A 23,899-nucleotide genomic window follows, 5' to 3' on the forward strand; every position below is an offset into this window, starting at 1 on the left:
CAACATAATATAGTTCTAGAAAAACAATAAGATGATAATGGTGTTTAATTGCCTGACTAAATAAAATCGCTTCTTTTCATAGTTATTTTTTTGTATTGAGAAGTTTGTTTACATCAGCCTCAAGAATATAAGCTTAAGACAAAGGTTGCACTTTGGACCACTAATCATATTCAGAAGTTTAATAAACAATAGTTAGGGATGATAAAATACTTATTAAGGTGGTAAAACCTTTCTATATGTTAAGGTTATTCCTTGCCACAGCCTATGAGGAAGGTGCTACTATAACTTCCATTTTACAGAAGAGAAGACTGGAGCACAGAGAGGTTAAGTAACTTGCCCAAGGTCACATAGCTAGTCTTAGATCTACAATTTGAACCAGTCCCAGACTCAGTACTCTGAACTACATACTTTGCTACTTCTCCATGTTGCAAGGTATCATTCACAAGAATACTCAGAAATTAAAATTCCATGCAGAAAATGTCACATTCAAAGGGATTTGGTAGAATCTAAGAAATACTTTAAAAATCAGTGTTCCTTAACATTCTCTAATTCCTGATGACAAAAATGAGTTTACTTCACTGCATCAGTAGGGGAACAGAATGAAACCTGAGTTAGGCATTTGTCATGAGAACATCAGAATTTACTGACTGATCATCAGTAGTTGTTTTTTTCCCTCCTTTCCACAAAAGAATGTGGTTGCTCACAAGGAAAACCAGGTGAATGAATCATATCATGACCCTTGGGAAAAATAATCAAAACAGGTGTCTTCCTGATGATGGGTCAGCAGAGTCCCTTTCATCCACGATGAAGATGAGAATTACAAACAGTATTACAGACATCTTATTTCTAGGCTTTAAGCAGATATCTTGCCCCCCTTGAAAGTATGCTGAGTAAGTTTCTAAACTAGACCTAATCAACGCTGGTATTGCCTTGGTCATTATCTCTCCCCTCCTTCCCTTTCAACTGTTTTTCCTAGTCTTCCTTCTCTTTATGTTCCTTCTTTTTTTCCCCCTTCATTTCCTCAAATTAAGGCCTACATCAATATTTTTCCATTTGAGGTGGAGTTTCCACTTCAGAACTTTGTATTATTACCTACTTCTTTAGAATTCTTTGTATTTGGGTATAGCTGTGCAATCCAAACTTCTCAAATATATTATTTTGGAAGTAATTTTACGGCTATCAGGTTTATAAGACACACACCTAATAAAATACACTAATTGTATAAAAACAGTTGACATAATTGGTCATGTATTTATAACTGTTGAGGAAAAACTACACACCTTAGTGCAGTATAGAAGTTCACATCACGATTTTTTTCATAGCATATTGCGTAGCTTTGCTCATCAGAGTCTACAGAGTGTGAAGAAGTAATAGTCTGTATATTTTCAAAATGTGTCAGATTTTTTTCCCCAACTTTCATGGGCAAAGAACATAGTGATACATATATATTTACTCATGCATTTACATATGTTATTGTTGTACTACTTGGTAAGTACAGTGGGTCGGAAATAATAAAAAATTCATAGGCAACAATGACATATTATATCCAGGACTGAACTCAATTTCAGATACCAGGCAACTGACTGTGCAAAGTGAAAGCTCAAAATGGCTGCTTCCATATCTCTTACACTCTAAAAAGGGCTCTTGGAACACAGGAAATCTCTGAGATTTCTTATTTAGTAAGAACAGACTTGTCGGCAAATACTGCCTTTCAAAGTGAAGAAATCTTTGGAATAATTTTTATATCAGTGGCACTCAAATCTATTAGTGAGGTCTAGTAGTAAAAATGTTCAGGGGTGGGGGGAAGAACACATTACTTTTAGATGCTAGAAAGTGGCGATTTCTATCAGGTAACTAGTCAAAGTAACCAAATGCTACTTTGCTACAGAATTTTGCTGAGGATTCTAAACTTCAAAATGACATAAAATTTGTCATCTTTTATATCTTACAAAACGGAAAAACAATGAACATAGTGACACAACCTCTATCAAGTTCCTTTAAAGAAAAACAGTTAGGATGAATATTTAATAAATATTTTCCTAAACTTATTATGTAGAATTTCAGAATGGGCTTGGAAAAGTCACTTGCCTTAAAATGGATCTTTATGAGAGATAATTTTTGCCACGAGAGAGAAGAATATCTTTTTTTTCCGTAGAAATAGTTATCTGTATTTCCATTCAGCCAATAAGGGTAGAAATGTTGAATATTATTTCTGGCAGAGGCTACGCAAGGTCGTATCATTTTTCCCTCCTTCGGATAATATCACACCCAAATTATTTCACAAAGATTCCACCTCTCCTATTTCTAATGCCTTCCGGAAAAGGAGCAACATAACCTTCCTCAGAAACCTATTTTGATATTTCACAACTCTCACTCTCAGGAAATTCTTACTTATAGCTAATCCCTCACTGAATGCTTTATGTCCACTCCTCTTGTTCTGTCCTCAGTACACAGAACATTTGGTGATCACGTCCTTACTTCATACACTTGAAGATTGTGTACTAAATTATACCTATTTCTTAAAGTCTTTCCCTGCTTTAGCTTCTATTTTTATTTTCCGTCTTTGCAGTTCTTCATTTCAAGTCACACCTGCCTTTAGCTCTGGAATTCAAAATACACATATACCAGAAAACCACCTGCCGTTGTCTCTTCCGACTCACAGTGACCCTATAGGACAGGGCAGAACTGCCCCACAGGGTTTCCAAGGAGTGGCTGCTGGAGTGACCCTATAGGACAGGGTAGAACTGCCCCATAGGGTTTCCAAGGAGTGGCTGTTGGATTTGAACTGCTGACCTTTTGGTTAGCAGATGAGCGCTTAACCACTGTGCTACCAGGGCTCCAGATAAAATACACATACTAATTAAAAAAAAGGAGCCCTGGTGGCAGCGCAACAGTTAAGCACTCGGCTGCTAACCGAACAGTCGGCAGTTTTGAACTCATCAGCTGCTCCACGGGACAAAGATGTGGCAGTCTGCTTTCGCTGGAATCTCTATGAGGAAGTTCCACTGTGTCCTATAGGGTCACTATCAGTCAGACTACACTTGACAACAATGGGTTTGGTTTGGTTTTAGTTACTCAAAAAAAAAGCACTGGTATACTTCTATCAATGATATATTTTTCATAATCCACACACTGCATGCATTTTTAAGTAGATGTTTACTTTTACTTATTCCAATTTTCCATTTTCTCCCCTATCAGATTTGTTTCTACCCAATTCTTCCACATTCCATATTTAGAGATTTAATTTACTGTTCTCCCTGGTTTCATGATTTCTGATCACTTCTCCAGTTTACCAAGGTAACTCCGAGTTCTGAACCTATCTTTCCAGGGCCAAACTGTGAACACTCTCTTTACACAGGGCTTGTCAGCATTTTTAAATTTAGTGAATAAGTTATCTATTTCACCATTCCTTCAGCTACCATTAAACTCTATGTGGTTTAGAGGATATTTTCCCAATTTATAAATGAGGACATCATACAGAACAATATCAAAAATCGTGGACAGATGAGATGATGTCAATCCTTTCTCCTTTATCATCCACTCTTGATACTCTTATCATGGAACATTAAAATATTCTCATAGGATCAATCCTTTTATGACACTGTGTCGGTTGATACTCATACCATGCTATGTTCAGGATATACACACATGAATTTCACTGTGATTTTCCCTGTATACTTTTAAAGTCTGCAAATAAGAGACTTACTAACTGTGGTTCTCAGGGTCATCCTTGGTTTCCTTTAAAATACGTCACTGTGATAGTTTTACCTTTTAGTCTTTACTCACAAATTCTTAAGAAAATAGCTTGTGGATCTGAAATGGCATTATGTTACAACAGTTTGGGTATTAAAACTATTATCTTAGGCCTTAGCCAGACCTGCTCGGCAGTTCCATGAAAACTGCCTTGTTCTTAGTATCACTTGATTCCACAGATCATACATACACGCACTAAACTTCATGTACGTGGCCAGAAGCATGAGCTGATTTCACTACTTAATAAAGGCAAAAAACAAACGAGAACAAAAAATGTAGCAAAGAAGCATTTCATTCATTCTTTCATTCAACAAATATTTTTTGTGTTATGACTATGTTTCAGGCACTGTTCTAGGGGATATATCAGAGAATAAAACAGACAAAAATTCATGCCTTTGTGGAATTTATGTATTCCTCATATTATCTATTTTAACATTCTCCTCCACATTGAAAACAAATGGCACCTTATTTATGCTTTGTTATAGTTGTCATTTAAACTGAATGTTTGTAAATAGCATCTCTTTTCACTTCCCTTATTCAACTTTAAGACTTTGTTATTTCTTCAACTTCTATCGCATACTATTTTTAATTTCTTTTTCTCATTATGTATTTTTTTAATTTCCATTCTTCATGCAGGTCTTTCTTTAGCCAACCACGTACCCTCCCCCATCTCAATGTTGGTGATTCAAGATGACGTGGTCTTTGCCCACTTTTGTGAAATCCTCCATCCTATGTACTGATTTTCTAAGAATAAAATAAAAAAAACGAATCAGCTGCCATTTAGCTGATTCCAACTCACAGCAACCCCATGTGTGTCAGAGTAGAACTGTGCTTTACAGGGTGTCCAATGGCTGATTTTTTAAAAGCAGTTTGCCAGACTTTTCCTCTGAGGCACCTCTGGGTGGACTTGAACCTCCAACCTTTCAATTAGCAGCCAAATGCATTAACTGTTTGCACCACTCATGGACATGTTCTAAAAATACCTTTTGAATATTTCCAAGTCCTTTGAAACTGCTCCATTAAAATTCAGTTTTCCCTATTGTTGAACTCTTCAGATCTTTTATTCCAGCCTGTGTTGGAGCCCTAAAATACTGTGAATCTTTGGACAATCACCAGGTTTGATGAAAAACTAATTAATGGATAATACTGTCTTAGCTTTATTGAAAGAAAAAAAAAATTCTAACAAATCAAGAAAGCCAATTTATGCTCATATTCTCTAACATTATATGTCTGGGTAATCCTGTGACTGTAATACTTAGATATTTCTATTATATCTATTATATGAAAAAAATAAAGGATGTACAGTGAATAAAATTCCTTCCTGGCACATAGCACCAGTCAACAAAATTATGGTAAATAAATAAGTGGGAAATCTTATGATAATTTCTTTGTTACATTTTAGTTTTCATTAAATATGTTGAAAACATTCTTAAGAGGAGAGAACAGTCAGATAAAGGAGAAAACATCTCTTATCTGTATCTAGTTTTCTAAATGCCAGCATCTCAAGCTTCCCAGGCAAATCTTTCATGTATTTATAAGAATCTAAATAATAATATTTTTTTCAAGGTGATATTATAGATTAGGATCTCATTGATTTTTTTTTTTTTTTTAAATATCATCTTTTCATTTCCAAAAGCCTTGAAATTAATGACGAGCACCATTCTGGCAGTAAAATGCCTGAAGTGGAGAGGTGCACAATGATGTTCACCACAACCATCGACTCATGAAACTTACCAACCCGCCTCCAGTGCTATCCCAGGCGAGAAGAAGGTTATGGTGGAGAGAGAGAGGAACATCAGTGGTAACCGACTGGGAAACACAACAGACTGAATTATTTTGGAAGATCCTAATACATGGGGTGGTGATTTCTCGCTTACCTTAATATTTTTCCTATTTCATTTTTTGGATACAGGATTCTGGAAAATATTTTAGTGGTGTGTATGTGTGTGTTTAAAAAGAAACCCATGGCATGAAAAGCATTTCTATTGGGGTCTATTTATTCCATCAGCCATTGTGCCTTTCCCCAAAACTTTACCTGTATTTTATACTTAAACACCCAAACACAGACATATTTCATCACTTAAAATGCTGTATGTGTGTGCTACTTGTGTATTACTTAAATTATGTTATTAAAAACTCAGTGATGAACCAACAAAATGCTAAAAATGAACCAAAAAAAAAATTAAAGCCTATATTTGGAATTCTATTGGGACATTGTGCAAAAAAGAGACATATTATTATGCAATGTATCCTATATAATTACATTTAACCTGCAGCTTTCCTATCTCTGAAATTCAATTTTTGTATTTTTTTTCCTAAGACTCAGTTTCTCCACTACAAAATGAGAGGTTATTAACCAGGTATAACATTTTTTTCCATTTCTAACTAAAGATTTCATCATCTATCATCTACTGAAAATAATACTGATGACTTTCTCTGATCCAAAAAAAACTGTCATGTTAGGAGATTTTAATTCAGATTGGAAAGATAGGGGGAAAAAGAAAAATCTAAAGAATAGTTCACTGAAACTTTGGCAACAGAGTTTTAATTTATGTTTAATATTTTATTCTTGTGAAATGATGTTTAATCATCCTAGTAACAGTGGTAACACTGAATGAGGATATACCATGACTCAGAGATGTTATCTCTGTTATTTAAATCGGACCTTGTACTTGGTAAGTAGGTGCTATTATGATCATGACTGTCATCATATTTCTGTTAAGGATACTGAGGCCCAGAAAAAAATACAGAATGTGCCCAACATTACACTGCAAGTAAGTAACAAAACTGGGTTCTGAGTTAAGGGAACCTGACTCTACATTCTGAGGTCTTAATTGCTTGGCTATTCTGCCTCATGTGTTAGGGGGACTTACAAAATTATAAGGAAATATTTTCATTGTCTTGTTTAAATTTTATAGGTCACTGTTCTAAATCAGTTGCCAGTGAAACATATCAAATTCAAATGCATCAGACTTATTATCTAAAAATAAACCTTAAAGTTGAGACTTACTAGAGAAGGGTGTTTTTGTTTTGCTTCTGCTTAGCTTTTTCATGCCACTCTTTGAAAATCAGATTAAAACATACTGTTATTTGTAGCTTAAATAGAAAACACCACAAATACTAAGTAAACATTTTTTTCTGATTCAAATTATATTTTTTAATGTTCTTCTATTTACAGTAATTTCAAGGACAACTCTTTTCTCCATGGTTAAGATTTTAAACTGCGATATAGGCTACCAGCAAAAATTTACTTATAATTTATAGCCACAGGTATTTTCTATTTGGGGCATGTCTTAGTAATGTAAACATAATTAGGAACTTTGGTTATATAAATCACCTTGAATAAACTGGAAATAGATACTGTTAAAGATTAAATTTACAGGTGAATTGATGAGAAATACAGCATATTACATTTTATGGAACATGCCTTACCTAATAAATTTCTATGTCCTTCTTATCAAAGGATTCTTACAACTTCTATGCATGAAAATAGTTCACCTTGTGCACTTGAGAAACGACCCACTGACTGCAAGCAACTTTCTAATATTTATATTAGAAAATACTCCACATATATGTGATACCCAAAAATGTCAATGACCAGTGACCTTGCTTTAATTGGAGAAATTAATTAATTTAGGATGCTTGAAAACTTTTGAACCAGAGTAAACATTACAAATAACGAACACTGAAGCCAACTTGTCATATCGTCCTGTGTCAATGGCTCCTATAAATGCTGTTTCCAACAGTTGGTTGAAATTGTCAAAAGATTTTGGAGACAATTCAGGAAGATGTAGATTTTAAATGGATTCACATTATAGAAAAAAGTATTCTTCCTTTATAGTTATTGATCATTTCCTGTGTTGAAATATGATATAGTAGCAACTGTAAGTAAGAAATTATGATCTGCTTAGGGTTTTTTTTGTTTTTACTAAACCCAACCTAATTATGTGAATCTTCTTTTAGTGTAGGTATTTCAGAACGGATTATCACTAACCATGAAATTACAACAGCAGATTTAAAAAGTAAGATTACCACTTCAAAATTTGTCATGATTTTTTCCATACATCTACCTAAACCTTTTACACAGTACAGTTCCTTTCCTTTGCTGAGTGCCATAAACACATCTGAAGTAGGAAATGAGCAATGATGCACTTGAATCTTCTATTGTAAACATCCAAGAAGTTGTGATAAACTACATATTTCATCTTAATAATACAAATAAATCCTAAACAGCAATAATAATCATGGTGCTGATAATTTTTATAAAATATATAATAAAGAAGTTTCTTCAACATCAAGTTTTCAACCGATACTTTCTCCACATGTGCTTTCTGCTTTTTAGAACTTTGGTCATGAGTGATATAATAAAATATGACTGCAGATTTATACCTATAATAAAAATAAAATCGACTTCAACCTTCTATGAAAAGTGCTACTAAATACATGGCAGTCCCCCACAAATGACAATAGCAATGCCTTCGAGTAAACTGTCTCGTGAGGGAACAAAGGGAAAAAGAAAATTGTTACGAGGACCACTTATAAAATATTTCTTGTTAGGATAAAAGAAAATTAAACAGTAAAATTTCAAAGAGAACGCTCTTTGTGCTCAACATGGTAGAAATATCATTCAAATACAGTTCATTCCTACAAGGAGATTGCCCTGTAATGCCGCCAAGGTCACTGTCAAGTTGTATTAATGGCCATATTCAGTATATGTCAGTCACATGAGTTAGAGCTTTCTTTTTCTACTACATAATGACCAGCCTCTTAATGCACACTGACAAATTGAGGTGAGTGAATATGTTTTTCCAAAATATAGATGGAAGAGTTCCATCCCACCACTCTTCCATTTTAATTGTACCAAACAAGTGAATGTAAAGTCTGGTGGGGAAGAGGTTTTAAATATTCCATCCAGAAAATTGAACCATTTTTGAAAATGGCACTTTGAGTCTGAAAAGGAATTATTTGTGGCCGCATTGTGAATTTTCTTTCAATTGCACATTTGCTTACACTGCTGCAAAAGCACACAAAATATTTTGTAAATGTAGGAATGGCAATTTTTATCTAGAAAATGTCATTGGAACACGGAGCTGGTAACAGAATGATTTAGTATTCAATAGTTAAGTGCTATTGCAGATTTGTAGTTTTCATTTATCAATATTATTCATCATTTACAGAAAAAACGTGAGAGTGTAGGCATATTGGCTTCTGAATGCATCTAGCGATTAGAGTGTAGCAGACATATTTATGTACTCGGAGTAAAAATAGATTAACACATCTCCTTTACATGGCTTATATTTAAATAGAATAAATCATACCCTCAAAGAATAAATGATACTCTAGTATGTTATAATAAGAGTTGCTCGTAAGAGACAACTCTATTAAAAATTTACCACTTTACTCCTGGAATACCAATTTAGTCCTGGTCTTGAAATTAGCAGTATATTAAAAATATCTAGGGAATTAGCAATTTCAATTCTCAATTTGATATTGGAACTCAGCACTGATTTCTTTGTTTCACTTACATATTTCAACTCATCAAACCATTATTGAGATGATTGGGAAAGAAAGAAGACATAAAGAAGTGCTACCCTGCTTACATCAGCTGACCTGGACAATATTTTACAACTATATTTAGAAAAAGATAAAAAAAGCTGAGTACAGCGACAATTCTCCATGCCAACTTCCCCTATTACTTTTCTTTTCTCATTTAGTAACTCATGTATAAAACAGCAATGTTACAAACAAAACAATAACCCAGTATCTCTCGATATAATTTTCACAGACTGATCGGATACATAATTAGTTAGACTAGAACAGACACCATAATCTATAGCTTTCACACAAGACTTCTATCTGTATTTATACAATTTTTGTAATGACTTGGATCACAAATGTATTAGGAAGGCGTTTCTCAAATTTGAAGTTGAATACAAACAACTATTATCTAAATTACAAAATGAGATTCAAATAAATTCAATTTCTAAAGAATATGAGTAAAAATTGGCTACACAAAGAGTGCAAATCAACTCCATTCCGCAAACTTTCGGTTATAACTAGTAATTGGGCACAGGGTAATGTAACTGAAATTAATATATAAATTTTAGTTGAGATTTATCATCTTTTTAATTATCAAAACTTTTACAAGATGATGTGGAATAATTTCCCATTAAAAAAAATTTCCTCAAAGGCAGTGTGGTGCAATGAATTAGTTAATATGGTTTGTGACTCATGTACAATGAGTGAGTGGGACTATGCAAATAAGGTATATGGAACCTGTGATGGCTGGGGTTATGTGTCAACTTGGCTAGGCCATGATTACCAGTATTCTGTGGTTGTCCTTCACTTTATGTGTTCTGGATCCTGACCTCTACATACTGATGAGGCAGGACTGGTATAAGGTGTCTTGGGTAGCAGCCTTCCAGCAGGGTGTGACTCAAGCCCCACCCTTACTAAAGTTATACCCTTCCCTGGGGTGTGGCCCGCATCTAAGACACATGTGTGTGTCCTGGCGAGGCTCCCTCTCTCTGCATCTGGATCCTGTGTCCAGTTCGTGATCAGCTGACCTCCCCAAAGGCCTGGTGTCTGACCTGCCGACTCTGGGATTCTCCAGCCTCCACAGCCCCTTGGGCTATCGGCCTATCGTGTAACCTGTTTACCAGCTTCCACAGCCTTGTGAGCCAGCAGTCTGTTGCCTGAACTGACAGTTTGGGATGTCAGCCCCTGCAGTCCTGTGAGCTGGGAGAAGCCTACGCCTGACCCACGAATTTGGGACTTGCCAGCCTCCACAACTGCATGAGCCATTTCCTTGAGAGATGATGGAGTGGTTTAGCAGCTTGGAAAAGTTGGACATTTGGGACATCTTTACCCTCTGCCTCATAGGAACCAGCTTTGTGATGATCCTGCTAAAAAAAATTATTCATTTTGGCAGGTAGCAGAAGAAGGTGGTGTAAAGAAGTTACATGATTCAAAAACTTAATCATAAATATTTGAAAATCCAACACCACAGTCGCTGAAAACATTTTAGTAGAATATAAAATCCTACTTCCATAAGTTTGGTTGAATGAATACCACTTTCTAGTTATGCAATGCCTCTTACTTTATAGAATACTGTGCAACTGTATGTGGATGAAAACCATCTCCTTAACATAAAAAACTTCATATTAATACACACTTACATCCTTTAAGAAATGATGATAATAATGAATAACATTTTAAAGCCCTTATCGCAGATTAGACAATATGCTAAGTGTTTTACATAGGTTATTTAACTCTTGTTATAATTATTCGAGTCACAATAAGGTAGATAAACTGAGACATATTTTGAAAACTTAACTAGTGTAACTTCTTACTCCACACTATTAATCAGTGATTTGCAACTTGGGTAAGCACATTTTAAAAATGTTAAAAAGATGTCATGAATTCACCCCCACTTACACTGAATGGGGTATACTGGAGAGGGAAAAAAAGTTTAGACTTTGTTCAAAAAATTAGCATTCTTAGGGCTAAAATGTCACTGTTCTCTGTGAAAGAGTGGTTAAAAGATTCCCTGTGTCAATGAACTGGTTATTCAGTGCTTGTAAGTGAGCCATGTAAGGTATTTTGTTTTCTCTGATACAAAACTGTTTAAATCTTAAGAGTCACACATCTAAGAGCCAGCCATGCATGGTTTTGGCTATTTTATTGAATTCTATGGGAAGTCTCTCTTGTTTAATCTGCAAGGACTATGAGACCTATTTGTTAAAAATAAATACACACATAAATAAGGCCAGATAGACAGAATGAGATATACTGAAAATGAGTGTGGTATTTGGCTAGTCCAAGATGCTCAATTTAAAAATCTACAATAAAAGTTTGACTAAATTTATCCTATTTTATGTGTGTCTAAAGAAGCCCAATGGTGCAATGGTTAAGGGCTTGATGGCTAACGGTAAGATTGGCGGTTTGAGCCTACCCAGTGGCTTTGTGGGAAAAGGCCTGGTAATCTGCTCTCATAAAGATTACAGCCTAGAAAACCTTATGGGGCAGTTCTACTCTGTCACAGAGTCACTATGAGTTGAAGTCAACATGATGGCACCTAACAACAAGTGTTTATTATCAATCAGATTAATGACTGACCTCTATTAAAACTCCTTTAGTTTTCCCTGATGATCCAGGGACATGAATCCACAAGCTCCTTCCAGAAATTATCTAGTGTTAATCAACATTTCAAAACTCAGAAAATTCCATAAACTGGTAAATCTGGTATTCCCTAGTTCCATTTTTAATTTGATAATTTGAATTGAAACGATTATAATCCCACTACGAGCATTACAAAAAAATTTGAAAGGAAAATAAAAGAGTAAAGTTATCTTCAGTGACTAGCTTGTTGAATAATGCAGGATACTGTAGGTAATTATAAAATCTTTTTCTCAGACCTTACCTGCAAAATGCAAAAACCAAAACCCTTCAATGCAAAATTTCTTGATTCTAAAAGTTAAAAAGGATAAGAATCAATAATCATTGCTTTGTGTCATGTGTGTATATATATACAGTCATTGTCATGTACATATATTAAAAAAAAAAACACTGCCGTCATGTCAATTCTGACTTATAGTGACCCTATAGGACACAGTAGAACTGCCCTATAGGGTTTCCAAGGAGCGGCTGGTGGATTTGAACTGCTGATCTTTTGGTTAGCAGTCAAGCTCTTAACCACAAGGTTATTATGAGGATTAAATGAATTAATGTGTGTAAAGTATTATCTCCTTTTTACAGATGAGGAAATAGGCAAAGTGAACTTCTCTTGCCCAAGGTACCTGGTGGAGCTGGAATTGGAACCTATGCAGTTTGACTCCAGAGTCTGCCCTTTAACTGTAGTACTAAAATAATCCAACATTTTAACAAAAAAATCATTGCTACTTCGATCATTCTAAGAATAAAATATTTAGATGGTAACTGCCAAAGTTGATGACAGAATGGAAGAATTTAGAATTGGAGTAGAGTTTACAAGGGCAATGTTCTTCAGGGCCACTATGACGCCTAGGATGCCCTTCACCTCAACATGGAGTAACAAGTGAAACACGCAGGGCTTGTGCACACACTCTGACTTTAGTGATCCCTATGATATGTGTATGTGTGTGTATATACGTATCTATACATATACACACACATATATATTTGTATATACATATACATGTATATATATATATTAATGAAGAACTTCGTTTCATTGTTAGAATGCCAAGATTTAGCTTTGCTTTCCAGTACATATTCAAACATTTTGATATCAGCTTGTCTTGTAACAAGTATTGGATATGTTGTTAGTTGCTATCGAGCTGATTCTGACTCAGGCAACCCCATGTGGGCAGAGGAGAACTGCTCCATAAGGTTTTCAAAGGACGTGGCCTTTTGGAAGCAGATTTCCAGGTTTGTCTTCAGAGGTGCATCTGGGTGGGTTTGAATTGTTAATCTTTTGGCTAGTAGGTGGGGACTCAACTGTTTATGCCACTCAATGTTCCTAGTAGATTTACTCAGTGTGAACAACCTATCTGCCAGGATTTGGCTAATTTCTCTGGTAACTTTTAGCTTATACATGCTAGCATTTTATAAGCCACTATTAATAATTTCACCTTCTGGATGACCAACTGGCTAATTTACAGTATAAAAATCCAATATTTAGTAATGCACATGTCTATCTTATATTTTTAAAGTAATTATTTTATGCACTTATATTTATGTGAATAAACTATAATGTTTGCCCTAAGTACTTGAAATCATAAAATCTATTTTCAGCATCTCAAAAATATTAAAGCATTCTAATTGTACTAAAAAGTACTGAGGTGATTAGTGTTTGAAGCTTCATAATGCAATCAATACAATCAGACCCAATCCATACGTGCTTTAGATATCTAAAATATAAGCCAATTATCAAACTGTATTTGTATTTTAGGTCACATCTCCATAATGAAAAATGAAAATTTGAACAACCAAAAGTGATTATGTGTGGAAGTAATTTATAGAATGCTTTACATTCATTCTTACAATAGTGGCAAAAATAACATTGGTACCTTCTTAGCTATAATAACAAGAGTAAAACAATATTAGAACTGTATATTGAAGTGTATGTTCAACACTGGTCAGCAACAATAGAAAACTCAAAACCTATATTTAGAAAAATATATTCTTTTACTGCATATTTTAAATCTCTTCTATATAATCAAAAAGTTAATCTTAAAACTATTTACATCAGTAAATGTAAATAAAACATAGTAAGTATAAAAGTGCCAATGATAGAGGTGAAAGTTGAGATGAAGAAAGGACATGAAGCGTGATGAGAGATGGTAGTTAGAATCATATTCTACATCAATTCCTACAAAAGAACATTCAAGGTAATTTTCAAATTATTTTAACATTGGATTCTGGTTGTATTAACTATCATTTTAAATCAGTATACTGTATACTGAGAAAACTATCTTAACAAAGTTTTTTTTAATCATAATTATTTTATTTTCTAAATGATAATTAAAACACTATGTATCCTGATCTTAAGAATGTAGCTCCTCTGGGCTGGATATGTACACTTTTGAACAAGAATCAATTATCAAACAGCTGTGTACACTTGGTAGTCAAACTATCCTCCATTAAGATTACTGAGAAGACATGTTCCCTTACCTATATAATGCCTAGACATTGAATAAATTGAAGACAGTAATAAGTCACTGCAATTAAGTGAATACAAACAGTTGGAAACTGCCTGCATAAAAGAAATCTAGGCAAAATAAAACTGAAAATCATTTTCAATAACAATTATTATTAAACAAATGTATCAGGAAGACTGCTAGTGAAAAGTAAAACTTTATGATCGGAATATAATTTTTTCTTATTCCCACCATCTACTAAGGCATGAGTTGACTTCTGTCAGATGTCTACATGATAGATTTACAAATCATATAAACCTTTTCCAATGTTCTTGAACTCCTCATATATTTTACAGGATTAAGAACTCAACCTAGTCAGTTACTTAACACAAAACAAAATAAAAACAATGAACATTAATTAATTGAATAAAGCTTAAACTAAGAACCGGACTAATAAGATAAACTGTATCTTTTAATGAATCATAAATGTGTCTTTCAGCATTGTTTTATCAGTTACAACAGCACTGTACCCCATGATTTTTACTCATATCATAAATAATCACAAAAATTTCTGGGGGAGATCTTAGAAAGAAATGTAGGATTCTAATTTAAGAAAGATGCAGACATTGTCTATTATCTGCATACAAAACGATTAAAGGCCACTGAGAGCAGTTTTTTATAGTGATGTAAGTACAATGGTTTCTAATCAGAGACCAAGGTTTTAATCTGTGTGACTCTTAAACCTTACCCTCTCCATCTATAAAACGTGTATTCAAAAAAAAAGTTGCTTTTGAGGTGACCCTGACTCACTGCGACCCCATGTGCGTCAGAGTAGAACTGTGCTCAATAGGGTTTCACTGGCTGCTCTTCTGGAAGTAGATTGCTAGGCCTTTCTTCCCAGGTGCCTCTGGGTAAACTAGAATTTCAACCTCTTGGGTAGCAGCTGGAGTTTGCACTACCCATTAAAACCTTTGCTGTAGACTAGATTCTGACTCATAGTGACCTACAGGACAGAGCAGAACTGCCCTATAGGGTTTCCAAGACTGTAATCTTCATGGAAGCAGACTGCCACATCTTTCTCCTGCAGGGCAGCTGGTGGGTTCAAACCGCTGACCTTTCAGTTAGCAGCCGAGCACTTAACCACTGTGCCACCAGGGCTCCTTTTGCACTACCCAGGAACTCTAAAATGTGTATTAGAATACAATATAAAGATATTATTACCATGAGTTCATAGAGTATCGTATTTATACACAAATAATGCGTGCCTTCTACATCTGTTTGCCAACCATGCCCTCCCCTCTGGGAAGTATTTTTGTAAGCACGCTAGTAAAAAATAAGCATACTGTGCTTACGAAAACACCTCACGGGGGAGGGTGCAGTTGGCAAACAAACGTAGAAGGCATGCATTATTTGCGTAAAAATTCAGTAGGAAGCTGTAGCATTTCAAAACAGGAACTGAATGCCTACCCCAGAGGAAGGATCTTGGTTAGGATCAACATCATTCAGCCAGTCAAGTAGTATAACAAATCTAGAGCAAAAAATAATCTGTTAACTGAGAGATTATAAATCCATCAGGGAGTATACCCTAGCTACAACGGTGAATGAAACTTAATCCCTGTTCCCCAAAGAGCTTAAACTTTACCAAATTGAAATAGATACTTTAAATATTAACTTTAGTATAAGACAGAAATTAGTAAACACAATAAAATAAATATACATAAAGTCCTTCAAAATCAGATGTGGGAAAGATAACTTCATTGGGAAAGGCCTCATGGTAGAAATGCAATGAACTGTTTTTACTAAGTCTCTCTCATGTGAATTGGGAACAATTATTACCCTTCATTCACTTGTTCTAATTCAATTCAACAAACACTGAATGAACATTTATCATGAGCACTGGACTAAATTAAACCAGTAAGAAAACAATGATGAATAAGTTGCAGTCCCCAACCAAGCTCAAGGAGATTACAATCCAACGTGGGTTAAGAATAACTTATATTTGTACCGCATTTTCATTTTACAAAGCTACAGCACATATATCGATTCATTTAATCTTTTAAAAGCATGGTACTGAAGTCGTAAAAGCTGACATTCTTCCTATTGTGATATGAAAAAGGATTGCAACAAATCATAACTATCTTCAGTAGAGTCTTCAGAGCTTCACTTTCATGTTTCTGAAATGAAGATTAATTCTAAGTTTAGTGTTTATGTGAATGGATAGACCCACCTAGAACAGCTTATATGTGGCTTATCCCCAGAGTGGTTCTATATGCAGGAAGGGAACCCCGTGGGGTAGGAGGCACCCTGGAAGGGTATAGGCCCCCTGTGCTGTCTTTGCTGAAGAAAACTGCAGAACAGATACCCATAATTTTAAAATATATCCCACACTGAAATTTATATTCTTAAATAATCTGAAAATACTTTTATCCTCAAAACAAATACATTTTTAGAAAAGCATCCAGAAAGTTTTTAGGATAGTACTACCTATAGGAACAAGATGATACATTTCTTTTTTAAAATAATTTTGAATTTTTTTTCCTTGACTCTTCACAGGTTTTTTCTTTTTTAAATCCTTATCTAAAAGGATAAAATACCTAGTTGGACTGATGAGTAATTTAAAAGACAGTGGATAAAATAATGCACTTGACACTCATGAACTTCCATTCCTATAAATTAGCTGAATGAATGCACAAATTATGGTCTAAGTCTCGGCGGCATGGAGAAAAGTCTCAGTAGAGGATTTTTAAACTAATGATATTAATAAAACCCTGCTAACAAACACTCTTTGACTTAAATACACTGAGTATTGTTTTTAGACTCATTAAAATATTCAGCAAAGTGCTCTCTTCCTATGAACTTAAAGTTTTAATAAATTTAGGCATTTTCTGGTAATGGAATCCAAGTTGTAAGCGTCTAATTCAAATAAACTCAGTGTTTACATCACCACTCATTGCAAAACTCAGGATCCTCCTCAATCTTCCCTCCACTTCTCCACATATGCAAATCACTTCATGACTAGGGTTTAGAACTGATTCTAAATTCAAGCCTCAACCTCTTCTTTTTTTTCTCCCTTGACTCAATCCAATTCAATTCAACCCAATTAAATTAAATTAAATTCATGTGTAGTATCCACCTATAATATGTTCAAAGTACTTACCGGTCATATCAGGAGACCCCAAAACGAGCAAGACTCCACAGAGCTTATAACTCAGAAGGAGGAGAGTGGCACAATTCATTTGTTCATTCATTTAGCAAGTACCTATTAACCATGTGCCTGGGTTTTGGGCATATGGGCAATAAAACTCAAAACTGACCTGGGACATTCATGGAGGAGTCAGCCCACTAACAGTTCACTATGGGACAAGGCAGGCAGCATCGTGTGGTGGTTAAGAGGACGGAGTCTGGAGGGCAGCTGCCTGAGTCCTAACACTGGTTTAGTTAAGTCTTTTTCAGGCATTCGCACGCATGCACATATCTTCGTTAATCCCTTCTCTCTCTCTCTCTCTAGTTCTTGCTCAGTTATCCCTTGGGGAAATCTCTTCCTCATATGTTCCACATGTTAAAGACAATTAATAAACATTTAGAGTGATGCTTATTTACACCTGTATTAAGGAATGGAAAAAAAATTTTTTTAAATAAATTATAAACTAAAAAGACTTGGAATCTTAAAGCAGTAATTCTCAAACTCCAGCAAATATTCTAATCATCTAAAAATCATTTTGAAAAGTCTATCCAGGAAAGTGATGGTTAAGAAATCTGCACTTCGAAGCAACATTAAAAAAAATTCTGAGGCCTATGCTTGGAGGACTATACTTTGAAATCTAGAAATTTTTTTTCATTATTTCCACAAAAATTCCAGTGCTTAGCTTTGGCTAATAAGCATTACCAGTCAAGGCAAATTTGAACAATCTAATCCATTTCTTTGTATTACAACAACTATAAGGATTCCTACTATTAAAAAAAAATTCTATTGTAAATCGATAGTAGGTTTTTGTGGGCTCACGTGAAAAGTTAACAACTATTTAAGAAACTGTTCCAGGAAAAAATAAAATTTTCATTTCCCAACTCTGATCTTAAAAGAGACTTTTGGGACGCCAACCATTTGTAATTGGGGTGTGACTGTTATTATTGGGTACACTGTGATATACTGGAGTCTATACTCAAAAGGCAAGACATGTATCAAGATGAGACAGCTTCAAGCTTTCTTTAAGATCAGTTCAAGTGTTTTTTTCCCTGTGAAGTCTTTCCAGTATCCTCATGTAGTACCGATTAGGCCTTTATTTCCTGTGTTATCAGAGAATGTAGAACCAGCATGTAAGAGAAATCAAGGAGATGTCACCTAACGCAGGAAAGTTCATGCATTAAATAACTGAAGAATGCAGTGTTCTATAACAGAAGGAAAGCATTTAATTTTTCCAATCTCCTGCATAATTTCCAAGTTCAGTTCACAACAGACAAAATATTATATGTTCACTGTTAACTTCATCCTATGCCAATAATTTGGAAACTAGACAGATAAAATTAATCATAAATATTGGAAAGTTTCTCTGAAAGAGAAGAAAACTTCCTTTTACAGATATGACATAGATGTAAGGCCGATGGCTATAAGGCCCTCAGCTGGAAATACATTTGCTCATTTAAGAATAAGTCCAAAAATTTGAGATTTATTTTTTGTGAGAGTGAATTCAGTAGTGTTCAACAAAAGATATACTTCAGGATTTTTTTTTTTAAAGGAGAGAACAAACACATGGAATACTGTAACAGATGGTAATACTTTCCTTATACAATTTGATAAAGTTCTTTGGTGCATTCATGATAAAAAATTTTTTTAAAGCTTAAAGGCCTTATCATTTTATTAAATACTTTCTGCAAGTAGGAAAAAGTGTTAAGTTTCCTTTACATAATGGAAATAAATTGCATTTTTATGGCCAGATCAACATTCCAACAATGACAAGAAACATGAGCGAAACATGTTCCACAGGTAGAAAAGGACAACAGTTTCTTTTACATGATAGAAATACATCGCATTTTACTCACGGCTCAACATTCTAATAGCGATGAGACGTGCCAATGAAAAGAACGAAGTGCCTTCTAATTTTCTGCCACATCCCTCAAGGGTGTAAAAAGAACAATCCCTCCACTTCTAACATGAACACTTGAATAAATTAGTGAAGCCATTACTTTGTACATTTCTTTTTCTTGCTTCTCATCTTTTTTCTTTCTTTTTTTGATGGTATGGTAGGTCTTTTGGCAACCTCCTAATTACCAAGAAACCTTGCCTTCTGGCCACTGCACTGGATTTGTCCTTTCCCCATTTCACTTAACACTTTTCCCTCTAGAATCATGAAGCAAAATGGAGTGTGTCTGTTTTGCTGTTTTTCTAAGAAACTGTAGTTTTTTTTCCCTCACTTTAAAAAATGCCATATTCCTAAGCATACCTTTGTGACACAGTCTTAGGTCTTATCTCCGTGCCATCTGCAGCCTGGCGGGGGCGGTCAGACTCAGGCAGCCGAGCTGGCTGCTCAGCAGAGCCAGCAGCCATGTGCTGGAAGCGCCGGGCCCCACCACGTGCGTGGCATTAAGATGATCCACACAATCCCGCAAGACTACGTTTTAAGTAGAGCTTCCAATTTGCTGTGGTTGGCATGACCTAATTTTGGCTTGAAAGGTACATTTTTTTTCCCCTCTGGGTTTCACTGACTACACATTGGAGAGAAAAAAAGAAACGTTCTTAAAGGGATTCTCACTCTTCCCTTTCTTAGTGAAATTTAGAGAATTTAACAACTGTTGGCTAATACCCAAGCTAAAGTCTGTTTCCAGCTTCGCCTACATCTTGACCCCTCATGCCAAATATTTTAGGCAAAGTCTATTTATAAAGTTCATCACTTCCCCTGTTACTTCATCTTTAGAAATGCCAATAATTTAGAAACTGGAATGATGCAGCTGGTCTCATAAACTGGGAAGGAGAAGATCCTATAGAAAAGATACTTTTCCTGTGACAACTTAAGAAAGCAATTTTTTGTTTCATTGTAATTCTATATTCAAAAGGGAAAAGTAATGTCCCTTATGTACTACTTCACCTTAGTATTGAAAGACGCTTAGAAATTTTAAAAGTTTTTAATATTTTGTTAAAACAATAGCTCTTAACCCTGACTGCACCCTTAAATACTTTAAAAAAAAAATACTGATATTTAGACCCACACCAGACCAATGAGATCAGAGTCTCTGGAGATGGTACCCCAGCACTGCTGTTTTTTAAAAGCTCTCAAAAAAATTCAGCTGTGAAGCCAAATCTGAAATCACTGTATTAAACTCCCTTAGAAATATATCACCCCAATACAAATGTGTATAGCATCATCTCATATGGATGTAGTATTTTTTGAAATTCACCAGTTTATTGATTTAGGAGCTGATTTACCGGAAAGAGCTTCTCGGTTACTGCATGACAAGAGGAAAAAAAAAAAAAAAAAATCTGGGTAACCTGGCTGACTCTCTGCCTTTCTGAGACAAGACAGTCCTGACAAATATGTCCCTTTCCTTCAGAACCAGCATTGGGAGCTTTCAAGGGCTTAAAAGCACTCGTTTTCATCTGGATCATATAAAAGCTTTGGAGGGTTCCCACTTGCATTAAAAAAAAAAAAAACTTATAATATTTACTGACTTGTAAATCTCTAATAACACGCTAATTGAATTCAATGCTGTATACTTAATTTACTGAAGGTGAAAATTTTCTAATTACATAGGTGGTGTTAAGCTATTATCCATTTGAGATCAAATTCACTATATTTTATGACTTCCAGAAAAAAGTCAGCTGATTAGATCAAAGTTCTCCATTTTCTCTTAACTGATCTAATTCTCTTCTTCAGTCACTGGGGTATGATACAATCAAATAGTGCAGCCTAGTTTCCCCTCCTCCTTCCTAATATGAAACCGGACTTACTTTATGAAAAGTCTGGTTTGTCGATGTAAAGTTGTCTAATAGCTGGAACCAAGAGATTTACAGACTTGTAATTTTGTCCCTGGAGGGTGTGATCAAAAGGTTGGTGGTTCAAATCCACCCAGAAGCTCCTTGGAAGAAAGGTCTGGTGATCTACTTCAGATAAACCAACCAATGAAAACCCTTTGGAGCATGGGTCTACTCTGACATACACAGAGTTGCCATGAGTCAGAATCGACCCAAGAGCAACCTTTTTAAATATAACTAAGACCACCGTCGAATCCCCTCTTACATAAACCTGGATGTGTTTCATTTTACAGTAAGACTTCCTACAAATTAATAAAACATTTTTCTATGTGACATATGGAACTACTATTATTTGTTTTCTTTACATGTCTTGTATCTTCTATCTTCTGATATGTACAGTAAACCAAATTTAAAAAAAAACAAACATTGCTGTTGAGTCTATTCTGACTCATAGCGACCCTACAGGTCAGAGTACAACTGCCTCATAGGGTTTCCAAGGAGTGGCTGGTGAACTGAACTGCCGACCTTCCGGTTAGCAGCCAAGCTCTTAACTACTGCACCACCAGGGCTCCAGGGTTTATATACAGTAAAACCCAGGAAAGCCGGAACCTGTGTAAGACAGTAAACGGTCAGAGAAGGAAAACTCAAATATTTTCCACCAGAACGAGCAGTAGAAAAGTGGTAAGACTGCACCCTGTCAAAGGCAGAAAACTTGTGAGATCCAGAAAAATAAGGCAGTCCCACTGAGTTCCGGTTCTCATAGGTTTCACTGTATGTTTGTTTGGCAACAGAGAAAGAACAAGCTCAGTTTCTTGGGTTCTATGTTTCTTGTAAGACCATAGTTTGCTATGTCTTACAGATTTATTCTTTTTTATTAGAGTTCCTTTGAAGTACACAAGATTTTTTCCTAAATATATGATAGCCCTCAAGTTATTTATTTATTTAGCTATGCTTTTGTGGAACAAGAAAAAAAAGGAGAAATATCCCCTTAAAGTTTTTTTTTTTTTTTTTTTAATTGCTTTTTGCAAGAGATAAAATAAAGTATGCTTGCGGGGGTTATCTCCCTGTTGGTGCTCTTATCTGTCATTCATAACTTGTCTCATATCCCTTGTCAAAATAGTGACTTGCAGGGGAGTAACTGGATCAGGTCATCCTTCCTTTCAGCTGTGTCTAGGAAATAGGCCATGAGTGGGGGTGGAGGAGGAGCAAGTCCTTCAAATTATGGAGGCAAATACAGGGAAGTTTTTCTGTCATACCAGTGAACGGACAGGGGATTAGCTAGGCAATTTCTACTTCTGGTACCATCCTCACGGATTCATTAAACCATTGCCGTCGAATCGATTTCAACTCACAGCAACCCTATAAGACAAAGCAGAACTGCCCCACAGGGTTTCCAAGGCTGTAAATCTTCATGGGAGAAGATTGCCACATTCTTCTCTCACAGAGCAGCTGGTGGGTTTGAACTACTGACTTTTTGGTTAGCAGCTAAGCGCTTAACCACCTGCCACCATGAGGCTTCCCACGATTTCAAAAGAACCTAAATTACTAAGCAAAGCCTGGGAAGCATTTCTAAATGAGGAGACAAAGTTGAAAATATGGTAGGTCAAATAAAAACCTGTCATATAAGGTCTGCTATGGTTTCAGAGGAGAGACTAGTCAGAAAAAATCCCATTTCCAGAATACTGCCAGGATTTGACACATGATTTAAGATTCATCTTAGGTGTCATTGCCTCCACTGAAAACTGACCTGACCAGTCATCCCCTGAAATAGCTGAACATTCCATTACTGAAGTATTCACTTCACCTTCAACATACTTGTAGTATAGTATTTATCACATGACATTTATAATTGCATTTGGCATGTTCATCTCCCTCAGCAGACTGAATTCCTCAAGGGCAGACTCCATCTTTCACCTCTGTATCCCTAATGCCTAGTATACCACCCCTTCCCCATTAAATACTTACTGAATGAACTGAATAACTGATAAATGAATTTGTAGTTGATGTCCAAGCGGAAGTGTTGAGGAATAGAAGGAGACGTTTTAAGAGCAGAGCTTGAGATAGTTTTCAAGTTATATGCTTGTTTCTTTAACTTTCAGAATGCATGGAGTTGTATGAGCAATTTCTCTTCCTCTAAATAGTGGTTCCATGGGCATTGATGAAATCCATGGAAGTAGCAGTCAGGAAATCAAACGACGTATTGCATTGGGCAAATCTGCTACAAAAGAGCTCTTTAAAGTAAAGATGCCACTTTGAGGACTAAGGTGCACCTGACCCAAGTCATGATATTTGCAATTGCCTCACATGCCTGCGAAAGCTGGACAATGAATAAGGAAGACCGAAGAAGAACTGATGCTTTTGAATTATGGTGTTGGCAAAGAATACTGAATATACCACAGACTGCCAGAGAAGGAACAAATCTGTCTTGGAAGAAGTACAGCCAGAATGCTCCTTAGAAACGGGGATGGTGAAACTTTGTATTAAAGACTTTGGACATGTTATCAGGAGGGACCAGTCCCCGGAGAAGGACATTATGCTTGGTAAAGTAGCACCAAAAAAAAAA

At 35.5% G+C, this 23,899-nt stretch overlaps 1 protein-coding gene across 9 annotated transcripts in view; it reads right to left on the reverse strand.

Annotated features, from left to right (window-relative positions):
- MEF2C (myocyte enhancer factor 2C) overlaps window positions 1–23,899 on the reverse strand; it is a 160,673-nt gene that overhangs the window by 114,796 nt on the left and 21,978 nt on the right. The window contains exon 2 of one of the 9 annotated variants that reach the window (XM_023730089.1): window positions 15,840–15,900. The exons of the other annotated variants lie outside the window; for them this stretch is intronic. The gene's annotated coding sequence lies outside the window, so the exon portion shown is untranslated. The remainder of the gene's footprint in view (window positions 1–15,839; window positions 15,901–23,899) is intronic. 9 annotated transcript variants of the gene reach the window in all.

This window comes from Trichechus manatus, unplaced genomic scaffold (assembly GCF_000243295.1).
Source record: "Trichechus manatus latirostris isolate Lorelei unplaced genomic scaffold, TriManLat1.0 scaffold00032, whole genome shotgun sequence".
Classification (NCBI taxonomy): Eukaryota; Metazoa; Chordata; class Mammalia; order Sirenia; family Trichechidae; genus Trichechus; species Trichechus manatus.